Here is a 27,619-nt window from a genome sequence, read left to right on the forward strand (position 1 = left end):
ACACCCCCTTGGCTTCATCTGTGAAATGAGAAATAGCATTGAGATAGCATCTCAATAAAGGTAGGTCCCTTGCCCATTCCCTCCCCATCGCACGTTAATGGAAAAATTGCAAGGCCATGCCAGAATGAACACCAGATAGATAAGATCCTTTAGGTAAGTGACAACATGTGTCTACTACTTGGTTTTCAGAAAATGCTTATTGCCTCTAACAGCAATATTGTCTGTAGTCCTATTCATATGATAAGATATGAAAATAAGGTATTTTATTTTTCTCTTTTGAAAAAAATATCTTTGAGTTTTTAAGATAATTGTATTATGTCCTTGGGTGATAAAGTTAATTTATTGTGATGATCTTAACCATTTTTAACCACAAAAAGATAAATAAAAATTTTAATCAAAAGCACTCTTACATGATTTCAACCCATATACTCATCTGAAAAAAAATCCAACTCTTTTCTTGCTAAATGACTTAACTATTAAAGGCTTTGAGGCTTATGGTAAATTAGAAGCTGGAGGGAACTTGTATATTTTGTAGAAATGCTATAAAATACTGAACATTACTAAGGTATGTTACAAAGTTCAAGCATACTGTGTATGGTAATTTTACGGGTTATATCTATGCTGCACTTCTTGAAAATAAATGGAATGTTCTATTGTATTTGCTTTTTAAACCAAAACCCAGGGAAGAGAGAGATGAGAAATAAGAACATGGATTTACCTTTTTGATAATTAGCTACAGTTGCTCTCATATTTGTAAAGAGGAGTAAAATCACGATGTCAATATTATAGAACCAGACCAGTTTAAAAGAATATAACTCTATATTCTATTTTATTGCTCATAAAATCCTAAGAAAACAGAATATGATCAGCAGAACTATTTCTAAGAAAATTATAATAATAATTGTCAGTATTTTCATGATTTCTTCTACTTACTAGGATAAAAGTAGAAACTACCTCACCTTAGCATATGGCTGCATAAAGGTTGATAAAATTGCATGGGTTTTGTTTTGAATTTTATTCAAATTAGAATCTTCTCATATGTTCGATCTTGTGAAATTTGCTAACGTTTGATTTTCGCATGAGTGATTAATCATTTGTTTTCCTTTTTTATTGTTCTTGCTGTGACTTTTTTACTATAATCTTCCTGGGGGGAAAAATGTTTCTTAATATTTAGGCTTTTAAGAATGAAGAGTTTCAATTTAAGAAAAAAAAGAAAGAACCTTAACATCCTTATTTAACTTATACTATAGCTTCTCAGTACTCCCCTAAAAAAGGGTAAAAACATTTTCATGGAAAAAAAAAAACTCTTTTAGTGACCTTTTGTCCCTCCCTAAGAGGAAGAAGTCTGACAGGTAGATATATGGAGAGTTTGTTATTGTAAATTCCAGATCTAGTGATTATCTCTGACTCAACTTCTGGGGTTTTATCTGGAATTCCTGTGAAGGGTCAACAAGTGTATTACTGCCTGTCCTCACCTTCTTGTGACCCTAATTTTAAAACTACACCTTGTAGGTTTCAGAAAGTAGATTACAATGCTGCATTTCAGCAGACAAACTTTGGAATGGGATGCATCTGAAAATATATAATTAGTTCAAACGAATAAAAATATATAACTTGTTAATGTATTTATCTATACCCACTTTTGGAATTTAAAGAAAAAAATCTAGAAAATTACTGACTTCAATAATTTTTCAGAGCCGAATGTTCCATTGAACTATTTCTTCCTAAGGGAAATTTCTTTATAATATTGCTATAATTAAATGACTTTCAGAAGAGATACATATAAATGTAGATGTATTTATAAGTACATCTTAATGGATAAAACTATGGTGATGATTCGTATTCTAGTTTTAGAAAATAGACAAATGCAGCTAAAACAACACATTTGACAATATAACTTGTCCACATGTATTAGGAAAATGAAAAGAGGAATTTCTGAGTAAATTTTAAATAAAAACTTAAGTTCAATGGTCCCAAACTTCCGATTATTGTTCCATAGACCTTGAGTACTGGTTAAGAATAAGAAAACTATTACTATTATGGGATGGTGGAAATTGGATGGCTAAAGAAAACACTTGTAACATAGATTACAAATGGTGGGAACAAATGTATGAGAAAAAAAGGAAATTAAAGATGAATATTTAGAAAACTTCTTGGAATGGAGGTACCACAGAGCAATGCTTAAAAACGTGGCTTTTGCCTTGTATTCCAGACCACCTGCAGGATATGTGATCTTAGGGAGGTCATTTAACCTAAGTCCATTTCTATTCATGAAAAGAACATAATATTGTGCCTACCTCATTTATAGGTCTGACATGGGAATAAAAAGTTACATGTTTGGCACACTGCCTGCCATAAAAGCCTTTGTTGTAAATGTCCATTTTAAACTTAACAAATAAAATAATTGAATGATAAACAAAATCTTCCAAATACTATAGATGATCCAAAGTCTTACTATAGGCTAAGATATAAGGTCCAAATTAATCATGAATGCAACTGTGGGATAAAATTAAATTCTTATTATTAGAAGAGGAAAAGAATTTCAATAAAGAACCAAGCTATGAATTTAGTTTATTGTCTAAAACAGAATAATACATGGAAATCATGAGCTATGGGTGCAACCGTCTTTTGTGTCATACTTTATCCATTTGACATTGTTGAAGACTTATGGCAAACTGAAAGTTGAGAACATTTGAAAGGCACAAAAAATGCCTGCAAGAATAATAATTAGGTGAGATGAAGAGATCTAGCACATTTCTATTTTCACTGGTGATTTTTCACTGTTTCTTTTAATCTGAGAAAAGATTCCGCCATCTTAAACATTTTTTCTGAACAAATAGAATTTCCACAATCATTTAAAGATAAAAAAAACTTGGAAATGAAAATCTATGAGACCATTTCCACTTAATTATCATATATAAAATGTGAAAGGGAGCTTTTCTTTTTTATCAAGTTTTGATAGAAGATTTTGTAAAGCTACATCTAAATATCCCATCATGATTGTAATTCTTCTTCCACTCTTACTTTTCCAGTCATTTTGGTCCAAATGATTGCTACTGCCCTTGTAATTTAAAAAAAAAAAAAAAAAAGGTCAGTTGATACAAACTGAATATGCTTTTAGAAATAATCATAACTCATGGCTATGCACGTTATACACAGTGAACTTGTCTCTTGATTGCTCCTGCCTGGTCTGAAATTAAATATTCTTGACCTATTTTTGTGATCTCTCTTACATTGCTGTCCTAAACTGTTTAAACATTATAATTTTGTTTATTCCATCTTTCAAATATTTATAGCCAAATCTTTTGTTGGTATCTTGATGAAGTAAGCTCATCATTTCTCTACATTTACTAGACAAAAGAATATTAGCCAAAAATATTTTTTGATATCTCTGATTCATTGTATACTGCTGATAATTTAGCATATTGTCCTGTCAACAGAAAATAGAATTTCAATGATCACTTAATTAAGGCATATTTTCTATAACTAGGACCCAAGTAGCCTTTATTTTGCCTTTTCAATTCCTATTTGATTGATTAGTTCATTTAATGTACCCAGTGTTACAGTAAGACATTGTATATAGGCCTCAAAATATCAAATAAATCATGCTTTATATATTTCTTTCATTTCAACCAAATATTATTAAATATTCATAAATAAGAGTATATATAACACACATAGCTAGTTTAAAGAGTAGTAATAAAATGAATACTAGTGTTCTCACTAACCAGTTTATGTAGTTGGGACCTCACATGCATCTCTAAATCTTCCTATGCTTTCATTCTTGCTTGTAATTCCTACCCCCCTACCAGAGAGAGCCAATACATTTTGTATCATTCATTCTCTTTTCTTTTATAGGTTTTGCCCTATATATCTATATACTAATACAGCCTGTTCCTTTTGGCCTGAATTTGAACTTAACATAAATAAAATCATGCTAAAGAAACTCATCTTTGATATGATTTAACACTCAACATTACATTTTGAGACATGCTCTTGTCTATAATTGCGCATCATTCAATCTTAATATGATTCTATTGTTTGCATCTATCAAAATTTATTTATGCATCGCTAATGAACATGCTCAGAGTTATATTCTTGTCTGAGCCTCCAATTGCAATATCAGAGTGACTCTAGGAGATCATTACTAGGTCACAGGGATATACATTTTTTTTTTTACATTACATGGAAAAGGCAAATTATTTTCTAAAATATACTAACTTAAAATTTCCACAGCAGTGTGTTAGAGTTTGCATTGTTCCTCATGTGTAAAAATATATGGTCTTATCAGACTTTAAAATTTATGTCTGGTAGGTATATCATTGGGCCTTTACCTGATATTTTCATAATAACTAATGAGCTTAAGCATCTTTTCATGTTTATTAAAATTTGTTTCCCTATTAAAAAATAACTGTTCATAACTTTTTCCACACCTTTTTTACTGGATGGTTGGGTTATTTATTTTTTGTTTCATGGGAATATATATACAATGATACTAATCCCATTTTTTACTTGTTTTCTCACCTTTTTCTTTTCAAGAACTTCAAAACAGAAGTTCTTAATTTTAATGTAGGCAAAACTATCAGCTTTCTTACTTTATGTTTGGGGCTTTTTTAAATATTAAGAAATCATCCTTCACTTCAGGCACATAAAGATATTCTCTATGATTGATGCTAGAAGTTTGAAGCACTGGTTTTCAAAGTTAAGTTTTTGTCTGTCTAGAACTGACTTTTCTGGATGCTGTGAGCTATAGATCTAATGTCCATTTCTTTAATAAGCCATCCTTTTCCCAATGCCAGCTCTGCTCTGTATCAAATATGAATATATACACTGGTTTATTTCTGGGCTCTCTAATCTCATTCATCTGTCTGGTCATCCCTTTCTGCAGAAATATCAAACTATCTTAGAACTATAGGTTCATTTGAAATCTTGATATGACCTAGAGCTTAGGTTTAATGAGCAAGAGACACTGCTCAGAGATAGGCAAAATGCTGTCATCCTTTTTATTTCTAGGGTTGCTTATACTTTACATACTTCATCCTCTTTCAATCTAGCTATCCACACTTTGTTTTGTTTAGAATGTGCTTGGTATCTTTTAAACCTTTCACTTTGAATATTTCTTCATCTTGATATTTTAGTTGTGCCTCTTATAAAGAACACATAGCAAGATTTTCCTGTTATTTCCATTCTGATCATCTTTTTTGAAGTATTTAGTCTATTTATATTTGTTGTAATGTTCATATAAAATATGTGGAATTATTTCCATCAATTTTTTTTCTCTTATTACATTCCCTCAACTAGTTCCACAGCTCAACCTTTAATTTCTATTCTTTTAGTGGTTACCCTAGATATTTAATTCATGCAACTTAAAAGATTCTGTTTAATAGTATTATTAACTTGAACAATAATAGCATATAAATTGGAAGGGAGCTAATTAGAATAAAGCAGACCTAGGTCTTTGCATTATTTGGAGAGAGATTAATATCTGGAAAACTCTATACCAGAAATACTTTATAATTAATTTTTTACTAATTGTGAGACCATACAGGTAGCACAACTTGGGGTTTCAAACCGTGTTAGGAAGGAATTGTAAAAGATTCTCATGGGAGACGTTTTCCATTTACCCAAAGCTGAAGTATTCCCACAAACTCTTTCTGCAGAGCAAGTTTATTGTTGACATCATTTATTTTTCATTATTTGCTTTTTGTTGTTGTTACTGTTAGTCCACAAAGAACACATCACTTTTACAAGAATATTGGATATGACCTCCCAATCTTTGTAAACCCAACATTTTATCTGTCTTTGAGCAGTGCATTAGCCTGTTAAGCTGAAAACTCTAGCCCTGCACAGGGCTCCCTGCTCAGCAGGAAGTCTGCTTCTCCTTCTCCTTCTCCCTCTGCCCCTTCCTGCTGCTCGTGCGTGCTCTCTCCCTCTCTCTCTCTCTCAAATAGAGAAATAAAATCTTAAAAAAAAAAAAAAAACCCTAAAGCTCTAGGCCAATGTTTCTCAAACACCTAAGGTAAAGGACTAGGGTTTTTTGGGTTTTGTTTTTAATTTCCTGTCCTTTACAGACCATTAATTTAGTAAAATACACTTAAAATATTGAAGCAATGTCAAATTATATAAAAGTTTCTAAGCATACAATCTCTCAGAGATGCTGCTCCGAAACACAAGATATTTTATACAAATGAAATTTTTAAGCTTATTGTGTTTTATATTACCAGAAATACAAGTTCCATATTTCTTTTTCTATTCCTGAAAAATTATTTTAGATAGCTATGCTGTATTCTGGAGTTAATTTTAGAAATTATTTCTTTCCCAAAAATATTGTACTGATGATATCTGAATTTAATTACATTCACATCTATGTTATTTTCATAATAAAATAACTAGTAACTCAAAATTGCACTTGTTATAGAGATTAATATTTTCTTTGTCATTCAATGTACATGATGGAGCTGAAGCCTTTATCTTTAAGGCAATTCTTTCTGGTGTTATAACTATATCAACGTACTTTATGTTCACACGTAAACACAGAAACAGGTTTATAAATTTTGTTCTGTTAAAAAAATAATATTAACTACTTAACCGTCCCTAAATTGCCTTTAATTTAACTTACAGTATTTTCTTATGTACTACTTACTATCAAGATTGCTTTCTACTTAATAATTAAATGGAAGGGGGAAAATAAGACATAGACAAACAAGATTCATGTTAAAAGAAAACCAGGAAGGATGAACTCTGCATTCTAAATTATATACAACCAAAAACTGCTGTATACAAACTATGATCCTAGTATCAAAAATGAGACTTCACTGTATTGGGTATGTTCTTACAAAATACAAATCCAGACAAGGAATCATCTCCTCTGACACTGTGCTTCATTGAAGAAATAAAGAGTTATAATGTTATGACTGCTATCAAAAGTGCAAAAATTCAATAGAAAAATTAACCTGTGAAACATGTTATCTGACAGCTGATACTGAACCTGTACTATGAAAGACTAAAGATTTTTAAGGTTATTGCTGATAATGGAAGAAAACAAAACAAGCAGAGTCCCTGAGTTATAGCTTTTAAATATATGATGTGAAAATAAATCTGATTTGAAAGAATGATTTACTAACCCATTTCCACCCTGTGAGGAATATATAAACTTCTCAAAAATTTTCCAACATATTTGTGCTTCTGTTATGTATTTGTGTTCTGGTTATTTTGAAATTATGCATTCATCATCTCATGTAGCAAGAGAAATGAGTAATACTAAGACCTTATCCAAAGCAATTCACCACAGCTGATGTGGGTGGCTCTAGTGCAAAATTTTTTTTGCCAAATTTTATGTTTAACCTAATGTTTTTGAAATCATTTGTAAGAATGACTGAAGAAAATTACCCACTATGTTATATTTCTTCTGCCACCAGCTCATAGATATTACCAATTACAAGTTTTTCACTAGACTAGCTAGAGCAATAAATACATTTCTACCAAGATATTTATATGTGCCCATTTTTATTACATTCCCAAGACATTTTAACATAATTTTGATGCATTTTAATAAATAAATCAGAATGAAAAATGATTACTGCTTAAAAACTCGGATTTTGTTGAATTACTAAATGAACATGATATTTTAAATATGCAACTATACACAGCTAATATCTATTAAAATAGAATTTACAAGTGAATAACCACTTCATAAAGCACCTGTATTTCTTTCCAACAGGAGATAAAAAACACCATTATAACATTTTCTAAACTATTGATTCTTTGTAGAAATCCTGGGATAATTAATGAAGTTACCCTAGCTTCTTTGTCCATTTTGATAACTGTAAGATATTCCATTCAAAAAAAGATGTTTGTCTACTTATTCACATTAACTTCTAACAGAATATATTCAGTAAGTAAGCTTATTATAGATATCAAATGTTGTCTCGTAAAATTTCATTTAACATTGAATATACAACTTCCATGTTTTCTTTCTAGGTTTATTTACGAAAGAGGCATTCCTCGGTGACACATTATGTTATGAAGTATATATTATATATTATATTATATATATTATATATATAGTATAATTATAGTAGTTAAAATTTGTGAACATTTCAAAGACTGTATGTTAAAGTAACAACTGAAAATGTTACTAGGCATGTTCAAGAATTATTAGGCATGCAGCGAAGACCTACCCCATTAAATTATTTTATACTAAAAATGTGTATTAAGCCAGTGTAAAATCTCTATAAATTGTCTAATTATTCATTTGTATTCATTATACACAAATGGATTAAAATCATTCAGAATGGTATCTCTGAGGTTGAGCTATACCCAAATTTGAAGAGAAACTTAAAAAAAATGCTAAAGCCACTTAATAAAAACAGAAAAATCATTAAAGTTAACTATCACTTTCAAGTAATTTTTGGAATATGTATTTAAATAAACATTTATTGGACACTTTCTATGTGTTCACCAATTTAAATGCTATTATCAAGACTAGCAGTTGAATGCGCAGAGCAGTTTTGCTTGAAAAAGCCAAAACTGGAAATAGCACAAATGTCCATCGACACATACGTGAGTAGACAAATTGTGGTACACCCATACAGTGGAATATCACTCAGCAATACAAGGAATAAACCACTGATACACGCAACAACATAAGAGAATCTCAAAATAATTATGTTGAGTGAGCTTAGCCAGACAAAAAAGAGTGCGGGCTGTACGATTCTATTTATATAAAATTCTAGTGAGTGCAAACTAATTTATAGTGACAGAAGGCAGCTCAGTGGTTGTACAGAGATAGGAGAGTAAGAAGGGGTGAGAGGCTAGAACTGGAAGGGGGCATAAAGAAACTTTGGGGAAGATAGAGATGTTCATTATCTTCACTGCGATGATGATTTCATGGGTGTATACGTAAGTCAAAACTTAAATTCTACACTCTATGTACAGTTTATTATATGCAATTATACCTCAATAAAACTTTTTTTAGCTGTAAAAATAAATAAATAAATTCTATACTTGTTTCAGCATGACTTTGCCTCTTCTACTGTCCCACCACCATTATGTCTTCTCACTGGAAAAATGTCCAAAGTACCATCACCCAAAAGAGAATTATAGAATTGTGAAAAACAATGTCTTTTCCAAAAACAAATTAAGTCCTTTAAAGAGCTAACACTATATGAATTTCTCTCTATTTATAATGCATTGCATTTATTCATTGTATTCATAATGGTTCAATTTCCCAAAAGAATACTTATTTTTAAAAGAAAAAATAATGATAAGTACCTGTTGAAAAGAAAAAAAATAATTGCACAACAGGAATTAGGCATATCTTCTTAGACATTCTGGCTCTACAGAAGGTAGCAAAATCTCTTTTATGCTATTGAAATTTCTAGTTATTTTCTTACTATCTTCCAGTGTCACCACTTATTATGGGATCCAAGGGGTGACATCAGAAAAATTAAACTCTGGACATTTGGGCATACTGCATCCAAGCATACACTAGCGATGTAGTGACCTGACCTTTGAAAGAGGACAATTCATGTGCACATATCTCATGCCTGTCTGCCTTCCATACACTTAGCAAGATGATGATTGCTCCCAGCTATGTTGATACACTTCTATCCACTTGACTGGCCGTGGATAGGAGGCAAATGATCTATCTGGTAAGAGGTGATCTTCTTTGTAGATGTCTCACTTAATCAGAGTAAGATACAGGTAATCATAAGCAGGTATGCTACTTTATCTAGTCCCACTACTACCTTCACTGCTTTCACTTGCTTTATATAAAAGGTCAGTACCAATACCGCTATAAAATGGCCAAGGGAATGAGTCCCTCTGATACGTTACTTGTGGCAATGGACAGTAGGAAATCCTATCTGACAAATATATTGCATATCTTCATAGATAATCTATAACTATAATGTTGGTTGAATTTCTCTCAGGAGAATAAATATTTTCCACTACATACTAGAGTAAGCTATATGAAATTACCAATATGCAAACTTTTTTTTTTTGAAGATTATTTATCGTGAGAGAGAGAGTGTGTGCATGTCCGAGCAAGGAGAGGGGCAGAGGGAAAGAATCTTCAAGCAGACTCCCTGCCGAGTGCACAGGGCTCTATCCCACCACCCATGAGATCATGACCTGAGCCAAAACCTAGGGTTGGATGCTTAACCAACTGAACCACCCAGCACCCTTATGCAAATATTTTTGATCCATAAGAATACTGATTCCTTATGGTTCAACCTAATATATCCTATAACCTAATATAGAATTTAGGGGAAAAATTGTTTTCTCCATTTTTGTTTCAGATTTATGTTATTGAAAACAGAACTTTCTCTGTGGTGGCCTACATCCATGCCTGAATAAAAATGTCTAATATAGCAGAACTACTATAGCATTTTCTGTCGATGCTAGTGGTTTTCCAAGGTGTGACGCAAGTCCCATTCAGTAGATAAGGTGGTACACTGACGAACATGAGAGCTATTAAGAAATATGTAGCTAGCATTCCAAACTAACATGCTTTAATGGATAATACTACTTAAAAAAAACTACATTTAGTTAAGTTTTAAAACGTGACTCAATGACCACTTCTCAGCCTTTGGGCTAAGACCAAGTGTAAAAACTGACTCAATGAAAAAAACTAAGTAGATAGAAATGCAAATGGTATTCAACACACATGGATGACAAACGTATGAGAAATACTGGTCTATATGACCACAACTTTCCATGTATTACTGTATACTGCTTATATTCCCAAGTTTCTCCAGGGAAGACAAAAGAGCTTATATCTGAATGTCCTATATAATGTTGTCATTTTTTTAATGAAAACCAGACAAATATTAGGAATTTCATATGGCCCCATCTTAATGTGTCTCTGTGACCACACAGCATTCAATTTCTAAAAAGTATTAAGTAAAACTTAAATTTTAGTTGAATGATGGATTCAATACAAAGACTTTGAGTTTTTCTATGTCTCGGTATAAATATAAAATATATCTATCAACAAGTTTAAGAAAACTTGCCTATAAACAAATGGCAACTGAAAAATCAGGATAGAAGTCGACATGCTTAACTCATATCTAACTATTAAAAATACATGGATTCTTTTTACGCAACACTCTTCCCTGATAGCAACACAAAAATAAAGGATTATCCCTCTTAGGAAATCACACCTTTGTTGACCTACATCCCAACTGGATCAAGATCAAGGATAAATTTATTTTTCTATTTCCTCCAAAGAAATGGAGTCTAATGGCTTAAAGAGAAAAAAACCCTCAGCCTAATATGTCCTTCCTTCTAGAATAATGTAATTAGGAGCAAACTATGAAAATCCAACAAACACCGTAAAGGACTAAATCAAGCATATTTGCACATACCCCCCCCCCTGCAAATTTTACTCACTTTAGGCATGAAGCACAAAACAATGCAACAGTGTAAAAAAAATTTACTTTAACTGACTAACGTTAAAAATTAGCTTTGTAAACTTCATCAGCACTCAAATATCCCAACCTTTCTTAGCAGATCTCTCATTAGTTCCTTGTAAAAGTAATAAAAAGAGTATGCATTAGTAATCTCCTCAACAAGCAATTAGAAATCTATAACTATTTGGACATTATTTGTCCTACGGTGACCAGGGTTAGGGATGCAGGGCAGAGGGAATGCTGAAGGATGGCCAAAGTCAGTAACAGATTAACACACATTTCACTATCATGTGGTTTCTACACTCAGTCATACCCATCTACAGTAGATCTCAAGCTATGAAACCAGAGACATGGAGAACTTACGAAAAGACACCCTGACTTAGAAATTTCTGTAGGCCAACCATGTAGAAATATATTGTATAAACAGACATAAATGTTGTTGTGATTTCTGTGTACACAAATGATGGTATAGTTTAGAAAGCATTACAAATTTCACTTTAATTACAAAGGAGGCATACTTGCATTTTTATGCCTTTGAGAACATTCCATTTCGAATCTAATGTCTGAATTTATTAGCCAGGGCGAGTGCAATAAAACTCAAAAAGCTCAAAATAATTACGGTTGCCAGATAAAGCACAAGATTCCTAGTTAAATTTGACTCTCAGGTAAATAACAAATAATTTTTTTAATATAAATAGGTCCAGAATATTGCATGGAGGCACTTATACGAAAATATTATTCATAGTCTATCTGAATTCTAAATGTAACTGGGTACCTACCTGGTTACTTCCTACATCTGGCAATCCTAAAAATAATGCATGTGGAAAAGGAAAACAGAAGTCTTTTTACCGAACAATCCAAAGAACAAAGAGCCTCCCTCGGTCAGTGGAGGTGGTCAAAGAGTTAGAAGTTTTGATGGCTCCCAAAGCTAACGAGGGTCTTGAAAGCTTCCTCCAATACGTTCCTACTGACTTCCCCATGTCTAGAAATAGTTGCCTATCTTGTCTCTTCCCATGTGTTTTCCTTTGGTATTGGCTGTAGATTCCACTGGTTCTTTCTCACATGTAGAAAATCACCATAAGTTTGCTTTCATCACTTAGTTTTAAAATAATGTACAGATTTGTGTATTATCTTGAAGCCAATGAAGACCAACGTTAAAAAGTACTACAGCCAAACAAAGTAATCAATTATAAGGTTGGAAGATAATATACTTTTGCTAATTACTCACAGCTTGGTGCCCATTTTTTCACGGCAGCCAACAACTGCGTGTTTTTAATCTCCATAATAACAATAATGGCATACATCATTAACTCTATTTTATTCTTTTTTAATTTTTTATAATACCAATAACAAAGATCATTAACCTCTGTTCTGTTTAACATCTAATCAGCCATTTTAGTTAAATAAATATGATAGAAAACATTAAATATCACTTTGCTAAGCTACACTGGCTCTCAGGAGGGGAATTCTTCCTAATGCATTATATTAACATCAGCTTATTCCACAAGTGTCAAACCATGAATGGTAACAAGGAAAGAGATAAAGGATAATTTATGGCTTTAATCAAATTAGTTTAAAACTATCTTTTTCAAAGTTGTTTTAAATCTTATTTGTGTAATTGCATTGTGTTTATGAAGTTATTTTCTGAAGCTATTTATAGGACAGAGCTGCCCCATTACTGAGATATTGTCAGACAACTGCATGGGAGGAAACCAAGACAGTGAGAGCCAACACATTTTTGAAGGGAATTTCTGAGAGTAAGTGCTTTCTGAAGCATGGAAACCTGTGTGGTATTGTTGGTCTTGGTAAGAGTTACTTTATTTATTTTTTTTTAAAGATTTTATTTATTTATTTAACACAGATAGAGACAGCCAGCGAGAGAGGGAACACAAGCAGGGGGAGTGGGAGAGGGAGAAGCAGGCTCATAGCAGAGGAGCCTGATGTGGGGCTCGATCCCATAACGCTGGGATCACGCCCTGAGCTGAAGGCAGACGCTTAACCGCTGTGCCACCCAGGCGCCCCGGTAAGAGTTACTTTAAATCAAGATTCTTACTAGGGGCAATATAACCGCTTGCCATAGAATTTCTATGAGCTTACTGCCCGAATCAGCATTTCACGTAATCAGTGACATCAAAAGAACTAAAATGGTAAACAAGACTCGTACCTAAAATATTCAGCAAAGCCTTCTCCAAAATCGTAACTAAATGGGCATTTCTCTACACACTGGTGCTCATCAGCTCCTTTGTGAGAATGAGCCCGTAACTCAGGCAGTCCCATGCTGCTCCATCTACCTCGTCAGGCTTGTTCTAGGATCCGTGTAAAAAAGACAGATCAGAAGCACAGATAAGGAGAAAACGGCAGGGTGGAGGGGTGACATGATTAAAATGTGATATATAATACATATTCTTGAAAGAGAGAGAGAGGCTTTTAGGGCAAATTAATACTATATCTTAATAAATCATAGTTCTTATAAAATGCCTCTATGCCTCCCCCCAATTTCTATGCCCAGGATAACAGATTAGCAAAATTTTTTGAAAAGTAAACAAAGATATCACGCTACGCTGATTTCTCCGCTAGGGGGAAAATGTGCTATCCTCTCCCAACATACATTTTAGCATCCTGTCTAATTTCCTATCATACGCACATCCCAGAAAATACTGTAGGTGGTTTTTATCAAGCACATTACATTATGTATTTCTCATGATCCAAGGTCCATCCATAATACTTCTGTCCAACGCATCTCTCAGTCAGAGAGAGGGGAGTAAGTAAGGAAGAAAAGAAAGGAGCTTCTCTTGGGACAGAAAGAGAAAGGTAGAGCGGGCTACATCCCGTCTGGCTATGATATTTCACTTACATCATGGTCTGTGCATATAAATACGAAGAGTCATATGGCTTTACCCACCCTCCATGCTTTGACTTAGCATGAGTTAACCGTCTTTTTTTTTTTTTAAGATATTATTTATTTATTTATTTGACAGAGAGAGAGAGAGACAGCCAGCGAGAGAGGGAACACAGGCAGGGGGAGTGGGAGAGGAAGAAGCAGGCTCCCAGAGGAGGAGCCCAATGTGGGGCTCGATCCCAGGACCCTGGGATCATGACCTGAGCTGAAGGCAGACGCTTAACGACTGAGCCACCCAGATGCCCCTAAACCGTCTTTCTAAACACAGTGCTGTGTTTGGGTTTGGGAGGCCACAGGCACAATATAGAAAACACAGGAGTCAGAAATTAGATTCGAAAATGGTTTGGACAGAAACATGGCCTGGGAGGAGAAGCGAAAAGATCTTGGGGTTAGTTCCTCTCCAGAAGAATAAGCTAAAAGAAAACCTAGTAATTATTTGACTTGCGTTCCTTTGCCTGAGTACATTTAAGCCTCTGGTATTATTTTCCAAAGAGAAACGAACATGACTTAATAATTAGAGAAGAGACAGACTTCTCTTTGATTTATGATTCCTTGGCCAATTCCCAGCGCCCATCCCACAGCCAGCATCAGTGTCTCAGTTTCCCTCCCCACGAGATGCATCGGACAGGTGGCCTGGGGAATAAGATCCCCACTGGACAGGACAGTATACGGAGGCAGGACTCGGGAACGCCAGGCTGCTGCAGATACCAACGTGGTTTAGTCTTCTCTTTTGCGGACTCCATGTACTGCTTCCTTAATGTCTGTAACTGAATGTCTCCTATTCCTCCTGAACCGGACCTCTCCACTGAAAAATATACTCTCTGTTATATGCCTTCCATCCCTACTGTCCTATACTCATTTAGTGTTCCTCTACTTTATGCACATTTTTTAAGACTGGTGGTAGAATGCTTTGAATGGTCTTTGATTAGAAACTCAGTAAATGCAGGTATTTTATCTTAACTAGCCATGGACCTAAATATTGACAAAACTGAGAGCGGAAAGAAAAAAACACACAAAAGCTTGGAATTTTCTGTGCAATGATGTCCACAAAAAAAGAAAGTCTTTCGGAGTTTTCCTACGCCTTCTTTTAACTAAAAATCCTGGTTCCCTAGCTCCCAGTGCAAAACACTGCTGATTTAAGACATTAAATGAGCTATACTGTCACACAAGATTTGTGGACATTTCACACTGTCTTTCAAATAATTTATCGCTAGTATACAGTTCAAGGGAAAAAAATGATTAAAATTTAGATTCACCATAAATTAAAAAGTGATTGCTTTGGTTGTAGCACATTAGAATATCAGAACACAGTAACTATTTATATTTTAAAATATGAAGCATCAATGCCAAGCAATATCTTTACATAACTCTTTGGTTTGATAGGATGGGCTTTGGTCTAAGACGGAATACATTGTAAGTAAAAAATATCACTATGGGGATATATATTTATATGATAAAATATTAGATACATATATCACAATAAGTGTTTTGAATGGACAAACTTGTAAATATATTTTTACTTCTGATTCAAAGAAAAATATTATTGCTATACTGGTACTATAATGGTGGGTTCTAACAACTATTTAGCAATAATAAAAATGCACAGGGGCACCTGGGTGGCACAGCGGTTAAGCGTCTGCCTTTGGCTCAGGGCGTGATCCCGGCGTTCTGGGATCGAGCCCCACGTCAGGCTCCTCTGCTATGAGCCTGCTTCTTCCTCTCCCACTCCCCCTGCTTGTGTTCCCTCTCTCGCTGGCTGTCTCTATCTCTGTCAAATAAATAAATAAAATCTTTAAAAAAAAAATAATAAAAATGCTCAGTTTTAAGATTGGTATTATCAACCATGCCCCTGATAGCCAGTATTTTGATTTCAAAAAAAATTGAAATCTGTTCTCATCCTAAACAAAATGTTACATACTGTGGTCAAAACTACAAGGTGAGAGCTGACAAATTTATCATAAATTGCTAAGCCGTCTTGAATCTTCCACCATTAGTCACGACTCAATCCATAAACCATATCTTCAAACGTTTTCAGGACCCTGCTCTGAGACTACTCTTTTTCTTGAAGTATAACCTAAATTCTTCCAAAGGGAAGTTAAACTTTTCCTTAATAAAGATCATTTACAAGAACACAAATAGGTTTTACTCAGGGTGCCTGGGTGGCTCAGTCGGTTGAGTGTCTGACTCTTGATTTCGGCTCTGGTCATGATCTTGGGGTCATTGGATCGAGCCCCAAATCGGGCTCCGCACTTAGTACAGGGTCTGCTTGAGATTGTCTTTCTCCCCCTGCCTCTGCTCCTTCCACTTCTGCTCTCTCACTCGCTCTCTAAAATAAATAAATAAATCTTAAAAAAAAAATAAAGTAGGCTTATTCTCCTATACTTTTAGAAAAACCCATATGAATTTTCTGTTTTTACAGGTCAAAAAACTGGTCAAATGTTAGCAATTTCATATAGTTCAACCTGATGTTATTCTAGACAGGTTTAATGTTCCTTATAAAAGTCATTTGTGAGACAGATATGTTGAAGTCAAATTTTCCTGGATTCCTTCATTAAGTTTCAAATAGAAAATGCTACTCTTTCAATAGCAGACGAAAGACAAAAATCCGATATTAAGCTATTTTCGAACCACAGAAGTCGTGTATTCGATGCCACAAATTTTCCGAGACAATATTTGATACTGAAACTCAATGTTTTACTGAACACATTCTTCTGGAAGCAGTTATAAGAATCTAAAAAGATTTACAAAACTGAAAATAATACCACTATTCTATTTTTTCTTTTTTTTTGCTTTTGGAAAATATTATCTGTTTTGGAATGCAGAGTTATTTGCTTTGAAAAATGTTTTTTTATGTTAACTACCATGGGTATGCTGTTATTTTTAAATGAATTAATGAATAAATAATTTTTAACCCCAGTTTTAATATCTAATATGGTAAATATCAATGGATATAACCCACAAAAGTCAAAGCTCTGTGGAGTTTTCAATAATTTTTAAGAGTGTAAAATGTCTCTGGGACCAAAAAGTTTGAGAACCACTGGATTAATTAAAAAGATAAATCAGAAAAAGAGAAGGGAAACAATAGACACAAGACGCTTTATAAATCATACTATTTATTCGGTCCTGAGGGAACCTCGCCTAGACCTGCTTCTAATAAGGGAGTGTCTGACTGGCAGACTATCTGAGGACCTCATCTCATTACTCACCTGGGGTGGGGTGAGGAGGGGAGTCTGGGGTGAACACAGAGATTTCCATCGGCATACGCGTCTGACGCCGTGTAATTTTTTACCGCTCACAGGTGCTGCAGAGAAAGCTCTGAGCAAGAACAATGCTAGAGATGAACACAGCACGGCAACAGGTACTCTCCTGCATGACTCATTGATTTTAGATATAATTTCAAGGGTCATCAGGCTTTTTTTTCCTTATCATAACAATCTGGAGAGATTAAGAAAAACAGAGGTGTTTTACTCTCAGCTTACAGATAGGGAAACAAAGACGGTTTCAGGGTTTCACCCGGAGGCACGCAGATGGTGTTGGGGCAGGCTATGGAATTTAAGGAACTTGCTTCCAAGCACAGGCCTTTACCTACTAGGTCTGCGTCTGTCAAACTGCTGTTTTAGCACTAGAAATTTTTTTTTTAAGTGAACCCTTACCCAGAAGCCCATGATAGAGCACAAGAAAGAGAGCTGCTGCAGGGGAAGGGGGAACCGCCACCTAAACTCCCACCCACCCATTTCATTTCCCTTTTGCCAGTTCTTTCCCTCTGCTTTCCCTGTCCCTGTCCTTCTCCCCGTCTCAGGACACCAGGCTACCCAAGACCTTCTCCTGTTCATTTTTCCCTTTATGCCAAGATCCTGTCTCCATCACTCTGCCTTCCTAGCCATCTACTCAAAGACATTTACCTCGTTTCTTCAAATATGCATGTATTCTCATAAGATATGAAGCAGTGGGGTTTGTGCTTATGTGTTTAAGTCACACGAATAGTGTCATGCTACAAGCCATGTTCTGTTTCTTACTTTTGTCCTATTAATGCTATTCTTAAAAATCGACCCAGACTTTTAGTTTTTAGTTCTGTATCTGTCTGGTTCCTTTGTATGCACCTATGGTTCTATAATATATATGAACATGCCATATTTTACTTATCTATTTTATTGATTAATCTAACACTCCATCTAAAAAAAAAAACCACCTCAAGTCTTTTTTGACCTATCACCTTGGGGTCAAGAGAGAGAATTTCCTTGAGAGAGTCTGGGGTTGTTGGGTGTGCACAGACGTAATCTCACCGAATGCTGCCCAGCGGCCCTGCAGAACGGCCCTCCCACCACAGATCAAGAGGGTTCCTCACTGTTCACGCAAACTTGCCTTCTTCTCCTAATATTCCACACGCTGTTCAGTGTTAGGTGTCATCTCATTATTGTCCTAATTAACATTTCTCTGATAACTACTGATATCGAGCATTTCTTCACACGTCTGTCAGATTTGGAGTTTTCTTGCCTGTGAAATTGTGTCCAACTCCTGTACATTTGCTTAGTGGGTCGTATGTCTTTTTCCTGGGGATTTCCAGCTTCCTTTTCTACTGTAAATATGAATTCCTTCTAAGTTTTAGATGTTTCAAATATCTTGGCCCAGTGTGTGGACTTCCTTTATGGTATCTTTCATTTAGTCGGAATCTCTTCATCTTGATATTGTCCCATTTCTCTCTCTCTCTTTCTCTATTTTTTTTAACTTTTGGATTCTTACTTTTGAATCTTGTGTGAGAAATTATTTTTGTTAGTCGGTAGGTCCCAAAGATATCCTCCTAGAATTTATGCTTTGTTTTATGGCTTGACCATTCACGTTTACATCTTTAATTTACTTGGCATCCACCTAGCTATATGGTGTAAGGTAGGAATCCAGCTTTAATTTTCTGCATTTAATGAGCTAATTTCCTGAACACCAGCTGTCTATCCTTTCTTTGTGGGGCCTCATTTATCATGTATCATATATTTTCATCCAATCCGTGTTTCTATGTTTAATTAGCAAATTTTATCCATTTACTGTGACATTCGAACATTTCTCCTCTGTTATTTCATATTTTTGTCATGTTTATTTTTTATTATTTTGGAGGTTTCCTTTTTATTTTCTGTCCCCTTTATATCCGCTACTACAAAATTTCTTCCTAGCCTTGAAATCTTGCATTCCCTTTCTATTCTGGTCATTGGTCATCCTATCATGTTTATCTTTCTCTAGTAATTTCTTGGATGTATCTATATCCTTACCTCCTCCCCTTAAAAGAAGACATACACTGGTCTCCTCCTTCCACTTTAAAATGGCACGCCTAGATTTTTAATTCTGTATTGCTCAGACATTATCTTTGTTTGCTTTCTTTGTCACGCCTTTTTAAAGATAAAACTAGCAGTTAGTGGGGCTCCTGGGTGGCACAGCGGTTAAGCGTCTGCCTTCGGCTCAGGGCGTGATCCCAGCGTTACGGGATCGAGCCCCACATCGGGCTCCTCCGCTGTGAGCGTGCTTCTTCCTCTCCCACTCCCCCTGCTTGTGTTCCCTCTCTCGCTGGCTGTCTCTCTCTGTCAAATAAATAAATAAATAATCTTTAAAAAAAAAAAAAAAACTAGCAGTTAGTAACCTATTCATTCATACTCTTCCTTTCCACTTAATCTTGTTGCTGCCTCCTGTATTTATTTCTCTTATTGGAGTACAAAGAACACCTTTGTGTGATAGACTTTCAGATTTCTTGTATGCATGAGAATATATTATTTATACCTTTACATTTAAATGAGAGTTTAACTGGATTTTTTAAATGTAGTTTTAAGAATTATTTGACTTCAACATTTTAAAATTAAGGACTCCTTTGTCTTTGTGTCCCTTTATTTAGGTCTATTACTTGCCACCGAAAGCCTAAGTGACCTACAGCGACAGGAGGAAACAAAGGCAGGGAAGCCTGGGTGGAAGGGCACAGCACACAGGGAGTAAGGTGCACAGACTCCAGAAACAGACACATGGATTTGAGTTGAACATGACAGAGCACTACCAGAAGAGAATTAAAAAAAAAAAAAAATCCACAAACTAGGGTAGTGACCCAGGTTTGTTAACACAGGAAAAATAAATCCCCCAGTTTTTCAATATGTTATGATAATCCATGAATCGCTTCACTACATTCATGAGTCGCATCCAAGAATCCACTTAAATTTCAGGAGCTGATGGCCAGATCCGAGTGTTTCACAGGACTTCCTACACCTAGCGATTTTATGGCGAAAAGAAACTGAAAAAATATATATACAAAAGTTAAGGAAGGTTTCACCATGGGTTCATTATTTAGTCAATAAATAAGAATTCTGATGTTTTGTTGCGTGGCACAAAAATGTCGATACCAGCTTTTCACTGAAGTTCATACTGTTATCATTTTCAGATGTTTGCGTTTGATTCCATGCTCTCTGATATTACCCCGGCACCTCCTGGTTTGTTTTTGCTTGCATTTGCCTGTTTCATCTTTGCTTATCCTTTTCTTTTCAACCCTAGTCTCTTAGATATAGATGTGTCTTTTATATGTCAACATGTCAAGAACCATGTTAGAATCTGTGAATACAGTGATGAACACACTAGACACATGTCCGCCCTCCCGGACACTACATTCTCCGGGGACAGCAGACGTGAAAGCAGGCACCACTCCACACCCAGAAACCAGCACGCTGTATGGCACAGGAGAAGGGAGGAATACATACACATTGACCACATGAACTTACTTTTTAAAAATCAATTACTAAGGAGTTGAAACTTACATCCACACAAAAACATGCACGTGGATGTTTGTAGCAGCTTTATTCCTAACTACCAAAACTCAGAAGCAGCCCATATGTCTTCAGGAACAGAGTTCATGAATAAACTGTGGTATAACAAGACAACGGAATATTATTCAGCACTAAGAAGAAATGAGCTATCGAGCCATGAGAAAAACATGGAGTAAAATTAATGCATATTACTAAGTGAAGGAAATCAATCCGAAAAGGCTGCATATTGTATCGTTTCAACTACATGACATCCTGGAAAAGACAAAACTGTGAAGACAGTGAAAAGACCAGTGGTTGGGGATGGGCCAGCAGGTGGAAGGGATGAGCAGGCAAAGCACAGAGGATTTTTGGGTCTGTGAAAATACTGCTCTCGATGCTACTGTGATGGTGGAGACAAGGCATCACACGTGTGTCCAAACCCACAGGACGTACAACATCAAGAGTGGGCCAAAATTAACCTATGAACTTTGGGAGCTAATGATGGGTCAGCGTAGGTTCACTGACTGTCACAAAGCTATCACTCCGGTGGGATGTTGATAGTGGAAGGGCTTATGCATGTGTACGGACAGGGAGTTTATGAAAAATCTCTGTACCTTCCTGTCAGTTTTGTTGTAAACCAAAAGCTGTTCTTTCTAAAAAAGTGAAGTCTTAATAAAACAAACAAACAAACAAAAACTAGCTAATCAGAATCTTGCTAAATTCTTTAAGGGGAATTACACAAAGCTAAAGGAACATTTAAAAGAGAGATCTAACCTAGGGATGAGACTATTCCCCTAATAAGCGGTTCTTGCTCAAGGATGTCAGACAATCAAGAAAAGAATATTCCAGAAAAAGGAAATAGAATTTTTTTCTATTTTAATTTGGCTATATTTTCTAGTTTGGTATAGAGAGTAACATTCATAAAGCACATAAATACAAAAGGCAGAACAAGTGTTATAAATAAAAATTTCTGGCTGCGAGGAGGGCATATAATAAGCAAAACGAGGCAAGGGTAGGCAATTAGGAAGTGCCTTTAATGGATTGATTGTATAAACATAAAATGAATAAATAGAGGTTTATAAACAAAGGAGATGATCTTTTCATCATCTCTAAAATGAGATTTCTACTTTTTGAGTTGCTATGAAAATTAGAGAATGATTAAACTGATTTAAATCCAGTCTCAAACAAGGCAATAATCACATTAAAAAAAATAAAGAACTTAGTACAGCGCCTACCATACACTACGCATTCAATAAAAGATTGTTGTTGTTTGTTGTTATTATAAGTAGATACGTTAAAATGTAGTTTCTCCTATAAGATGTGGTAATATCTATCTGTAAGATTCTTTGGAGAACTGAATTTTAAAATGTGTGCAAAGCATATATTTCTGTGTTTAGAATTTAGTGGGCATCAAAAGGTTCACATTTCATAGATAAAAGTACATAAATAGATTTTAGGTAGGTAGGTCTATAGATAGTCTCAGATATCGGTAGCAGAAGGAAATTTAATGGGATGGGGAGACAAGTTGACATGCATTTGAGAATGTAAGGTGTTTCCGGCAAAGCTTCCAGAAGAAACAAGGAGGCATCAAAATGAGAAGAAAGAGAATGAGCAAGTAAAGGGAAACTAGAGTGTTCACAGGAAGGACTCCCCAGAAACAGAGACACTGTCACCCTAACAGAGACACAGGGCTTCTCAGAGCTTAAAAATCAAAAACCAAGGGGTTTCATAATTTGATACTGAAGCCAGGGAATTAACAGAAATAAGGTAAAATTTAGTTACCTATATTATTATCCCCAGACTAAAAAAGATCTCGAGTTCATGAAGAGAGTGAACTGTCCACTTAGCATAGCCGCCGAAAACTCTGATTGTGTCTCCAACCTCAATTCACGAGAACACCTCTGGGTGTCATGTATTGGACATTTTACCCTCGAAAAATGAGGCAAACTCTCCATACCTTTTCAGGTTGGCCATTAGTATCAAGATGAATAGAGGGTTTTTACAGCTCAAAAATTAGGACTTTCAAGGTTTATAAAGGTAAAGCACAAGAGACATCAAAGAGGAGAAAAATGAAGAAATAATTAAGCTGCTAGCCTGAATGTCTTCTTAGTATTTCTTATGAGGATAAAGAGAGTAGAGGAAAAACCAGGAGGAATAATCTGTTACTGAAGCCCCTTGATAGATTTACTGGTGGGAGCTTGGAAAAAAAGGAAGAAGTGGTATGTCTCAATAGAAAAGGTGGTAAACCCTTCAACTAAATGTTCCTATAATCAGTTCTTATTGAAAAGGTAAATCAGATGGGCTTCCTGAAGTAAGCAATAAATACCGTCAAGTGCACAAACATCGTGGAATTATGAATAAAAATCTGAGTAGGAGTGTCTGTTTTTATTGCAATGTCTCTATGGGAGAACACGAGAGATAAAGCAAAACGGGTTGGATACCATAAGCCTCTTAAAACGATTGCTTAGGGTTTGCTGCACACATATACTGAGGAAATAAAATGCTTCTTGGATTTTATTGGTTCAATCTATCCAGGATCATAAGTATGTAATCAGGTATGTTTCAGGATATTACATTTTCAAATAGCATCCTTATTTCATTTGCCTAATCCCTGATTGCCCTCCAAATCAATTATCTGCACCTGACTTGGGCAATAAATAACCTCATGTTTTCTTCTTGTATTCTGTAAACAAGATAACAAAGGAAACGACTTGGAACCATCAATTAAATATTAACTAAACATTTCAAAAGTAAAGAGGTTTGTTTAATGCGAACACCATCCTTCCCCGGAAGCAGCATATATTCAAAAAAGCAAGAGTATATCCAAATTCAAAATAAATTCTATGACAGTAGCCTGCTAAGGTAATTATCAAGATGACTCAGGGATCAATCCCACTTTCAAAAATATATTCAAATGAAAAGACATTCTCACCCTAAATCAGGTGCGGCATTGTCCCAATTTTCCATTTTACCCCAAGCACCAGAAACCTGGTAAGAAATGGATTATAAAATGAATAAAAAAGTGAATAAAAGTGTACGTGTACGTTTGATATCTTATAAAGAGGGTTGCTTGAACTTGATCACAGGGTGCAGTTAAAGAGCAAAAAAATTGTCATAAATCCTCAGTGTGTTTACTTAGGTTGAGTTTTAATAATATTACTTACATTTTCCTGATGCAAAAAATCCCACGTATTGAACAAACATTTGCAGGCATGTCTGCTATATGTTAGGGACTGTAACATTAGATATAAAGAAGAAAAAGGTAAAATTCAGTTTCTACTGTCCAAAAAAAAAGAAAACCACAGGCCCAGAATGGCCTCACGTAAGCCAAGTCACCAAATCTGGACTTAATGCCCAAGCTACTTTCAATTTCAACCTTCCCTACCAGTCTTACCTGGTCAGTCAGGAATTTTCCGCTCAGCTCCAATGAGGTAATCTGTTACATGGGCCTTCTCTATCCCCCAAAGGAAGATGAGGTCATCTGTATATTAAGAACCCCTATCCTTTTTTCTCTTTTGCTAATAACTTCCTTGCCTCACCTTCCTTCTCGTAAAAACCTTGCATTTTGTGCAACTCCCTTCAGCTTTCCTCTACTTGCTAGATGGGATGCTGCCTGAATCACAAAGCACTTAATAGAGCCAATCAGATCTTTGAATTTACTTGACTGAATTTTGTTTTTTTAAAATTACCCTTGACATGGGGCGCCTGGGTGGCACAGCGGTTGAGCGTCTGCCTTCGGCTCAGGGCGTGATCCCGGCGTTATGGGATCGAGCCCCACATCAGGCTCCTCCACTATGAGCCTGCTTCTTCCTCTCCCACTCCCCCTGCTTGTGTTCCCTCTCTCGCTGGCTCTCTCTCTCTCTGTCGAATCAATAAATAAAATCTTTTAAAAAAATTAATAAAATAAAATAAAATAAAATTACCCCTGACAAATAGATCAGTAAGGAATTACATTCAGCTACCAATAACAGAGAGGTACCTGAAGTGAGGGAGAACCCAAAGATGGTATAGTGGTTTCTGAAGTTACAAGGGACTCTGGTTTCTTTGATCCTTTCCCTTTACTATCCTTAATCCTCAAGATCTCAATCTAGATGTTGGAGCTCTAGCAAGAAGGAGATATTGGCAACAAGACCCCCCCCCCTCCCTATTTAAGGAACTGTCCTCTCTACCCCCTACAACCACTACCATTTGAAACGGCCCACACCTAGCTCCAAGGAAACCTGAGAATCTTTTTATTAAAAAGAGGAGAACGGATATTGGGTAGGCAATGAAAAGTCTCTGCTGTAACTAACAAAAACATCATTAACAATATGACACGCTGAGTACGTTAGTGCGGGCTTTTCAGCGGCAAGTTTTATGAGAAGTTGGTTGAGTGCAGGAATCCTCGGTAGAAAAATTAACATACATCCTGAAGTGATCAAGGAGCCAGTTATACTTGGGGAATGTAAAGAATGTTAGTTAGCGTGGTCGAAGAGTTAGAACGCTTGGGAAAGTGGTAGATGAGGCAAAGTCTGGTCATCCTTTTACAGACAAAATAGCACCAAGGTTAAATCTCAGACTCTGGTGTCCAAATGCCTGCATGACCTTGAGAAATGCCTGCATGACCTTGAGAAATGAGTGAACTGCTTTGTGCCTCATATGTGAAATGGGGATAATAACCATACCCACTCTCATCGGGTTGTTAAGAGTATTAACAGATAAAACAGGAGAAACCCATAGAAAACAGACTAAAATATAATCACTGCTCAAGAAGTAATACCTACTGCTAGCCGTCTGCGAACCGTCTTCAATGTCTCCGAGTAAGGAACAGCAATGTCATCAACCAGGCGATTCTGACTCACCAAAGGCTCTGGCTAATGGGATGTGTTTCTTAAGAAGATGACATTGTCTGGTGTGGTAAGATTTAAACTGTTGTCAAGGAGGTTCCCGGGACATTTCATGTGAAACATGAGATTCTGAACTAAGTCAAGGAGATTGGCTACATTTTAGATTTTTGATAATATTGCCAAACTGCTTGTTGGAATACCAACAATTTCAACTACCACCAAAATGTGAGTGACAGCTCGCAAAACTTAACGAGTATGTTCGTCTCTTTCCTTGAAAGTTTGCCAATTTATTGAGTGAAATGATGTGCTTATTTTATTATTTGAAATTCTTTTTTCATATTTTTTTCATAAGTTTATTAGCTTTGTAGTACCAGTGTATGCTTATCAGTTTAGATCATTGTCCACTTATATATTAAAATCAATGCTCCTCCTACTGTTTCAACGAGCACTTCATACACAAATGTCTTTAACCACTCACATGCCCTATTAGTTTCCAAGATTAAAGGCTGCATGGGGGAAAGGTCAAAAGAGGACCTCCCCTGATTAAATTATTAATATACCAAAAAAGAGGCAGGAGGCAGAAGACTTTCTGAGGAAGAATGGTATTATGGGAAAAGCCATGTAAACCCTCCTCCCAAAAGTCAATGATATTTTTAGTAAATTCTACAGAGTTCCAAAATATTTTAAAGAGTATATTTATGGAGGGAATATGAACACTTGCTGAGTCCGGCTTTGAGGTCTGTAGGGAGTAAAATCAGAATTTTCTCATAGAGAAACCAATCATAGGTTACCTTGTTAAGGTTATTCTCATGCATTTTATATAATTGATGTCATTGTAAATTGAAATATTTTCCATTATGGTTTCTAAGTGGTTATTTCTGGCATATAGGCAAGCAGTTCTATATAATTTTAATGTATTCTTAGAAATCCTGAGTTTTTCAGTTGATTGTCTTGAGTGTAATGATGATTTTCACAATTATAATTATTGATTCTGCTAAATCAATGATGGGGTATTATTTAGATAACTAAGGATCAAAAAAAGAAGAGTGTTTTATCAAGAAATTCATTAATTATTAGACCAGAGTTTTAGTACTTTTATTCTCCTTGAAATATTAATGCCTTATGTCAACTTAGAGTTAAAATGAGGCTTCTGAGAGCTGTCATTATTACTGTGAATGGCCACATATCTTTGTAACATTTACTCACAAACAAATTTTATTAAATCTATTTAGTATACAAAATACACGCCAGATTGGAAAACTTGCCGGGGGAAGCTGAGATAAGATACCAAGAGCAGGAATTAAAAAGCTAGTTTCTCTACTCACAACACATCTGTCACCAAACATATGAGGTTTTTTTTTTTTGTCCCCTCGTATTAAACCATCCTGACACTAAGTACACTCATCACAGACCCACCAGTAAGAGCTCAGTTCCACAAGCTCTCCCCTGACCTCAGAGGACAATCACAAATCCCAAGTTATCATGTGTATTTCTGACAAGCCAGCCCTAGATTGGGTGCTTCCCCGACCCCCTCCTTGGGTTTGATAATTTGCTAGAACAGCCCACAGAGTTCAGGAAAGCACTTTAATCACTACTGCTCATTTATTATAAAGAATATAATTCCAGAACAGCCAAATGGAAGCTATGCATAGCGCAGGGTATGTGGGAAGGGGCACAGAGCTCCCATGTCCTCTCTGGGGAGGCACACCACCCTCC

At 35.5% G+C, this 27,619-nt stretch overlaps 1 long non-coding RNA gene across 1 annotated transcript; it reads left to right on the forward strand.

The window, feature by feature from the left end:
- On the forward strand, nucleotides 1-24,885 carry LOC123804051 (uncharacterized). Its single transcript, XR_006783047.2, has 3 exons — nucleotides 1-153; nucleotides 17,612-17,671; nucleotides 20,186-24,885. It is a non-coding gene; the product is annotated as an uncharacterized LOC123804051 (long non-coding RNA).
- Nucleotides 24,886-27,619: the final 2,734 nt, after the last annotated feature.

This window comes from Ursus americanus, chromosome 36 (genome assembly GCF_024610735.1).
Source record: "Ursus americanus isolate L20-20 chromosome 36, mUrsAme1.1.p, whole genome shotgun sequence".
Classification (NCBI taxonomy): Eukaryota; Metazoa; Chordata; class Mammalia; order Carnivora; family Ursidae; genus Ursus; species Ursus americanus.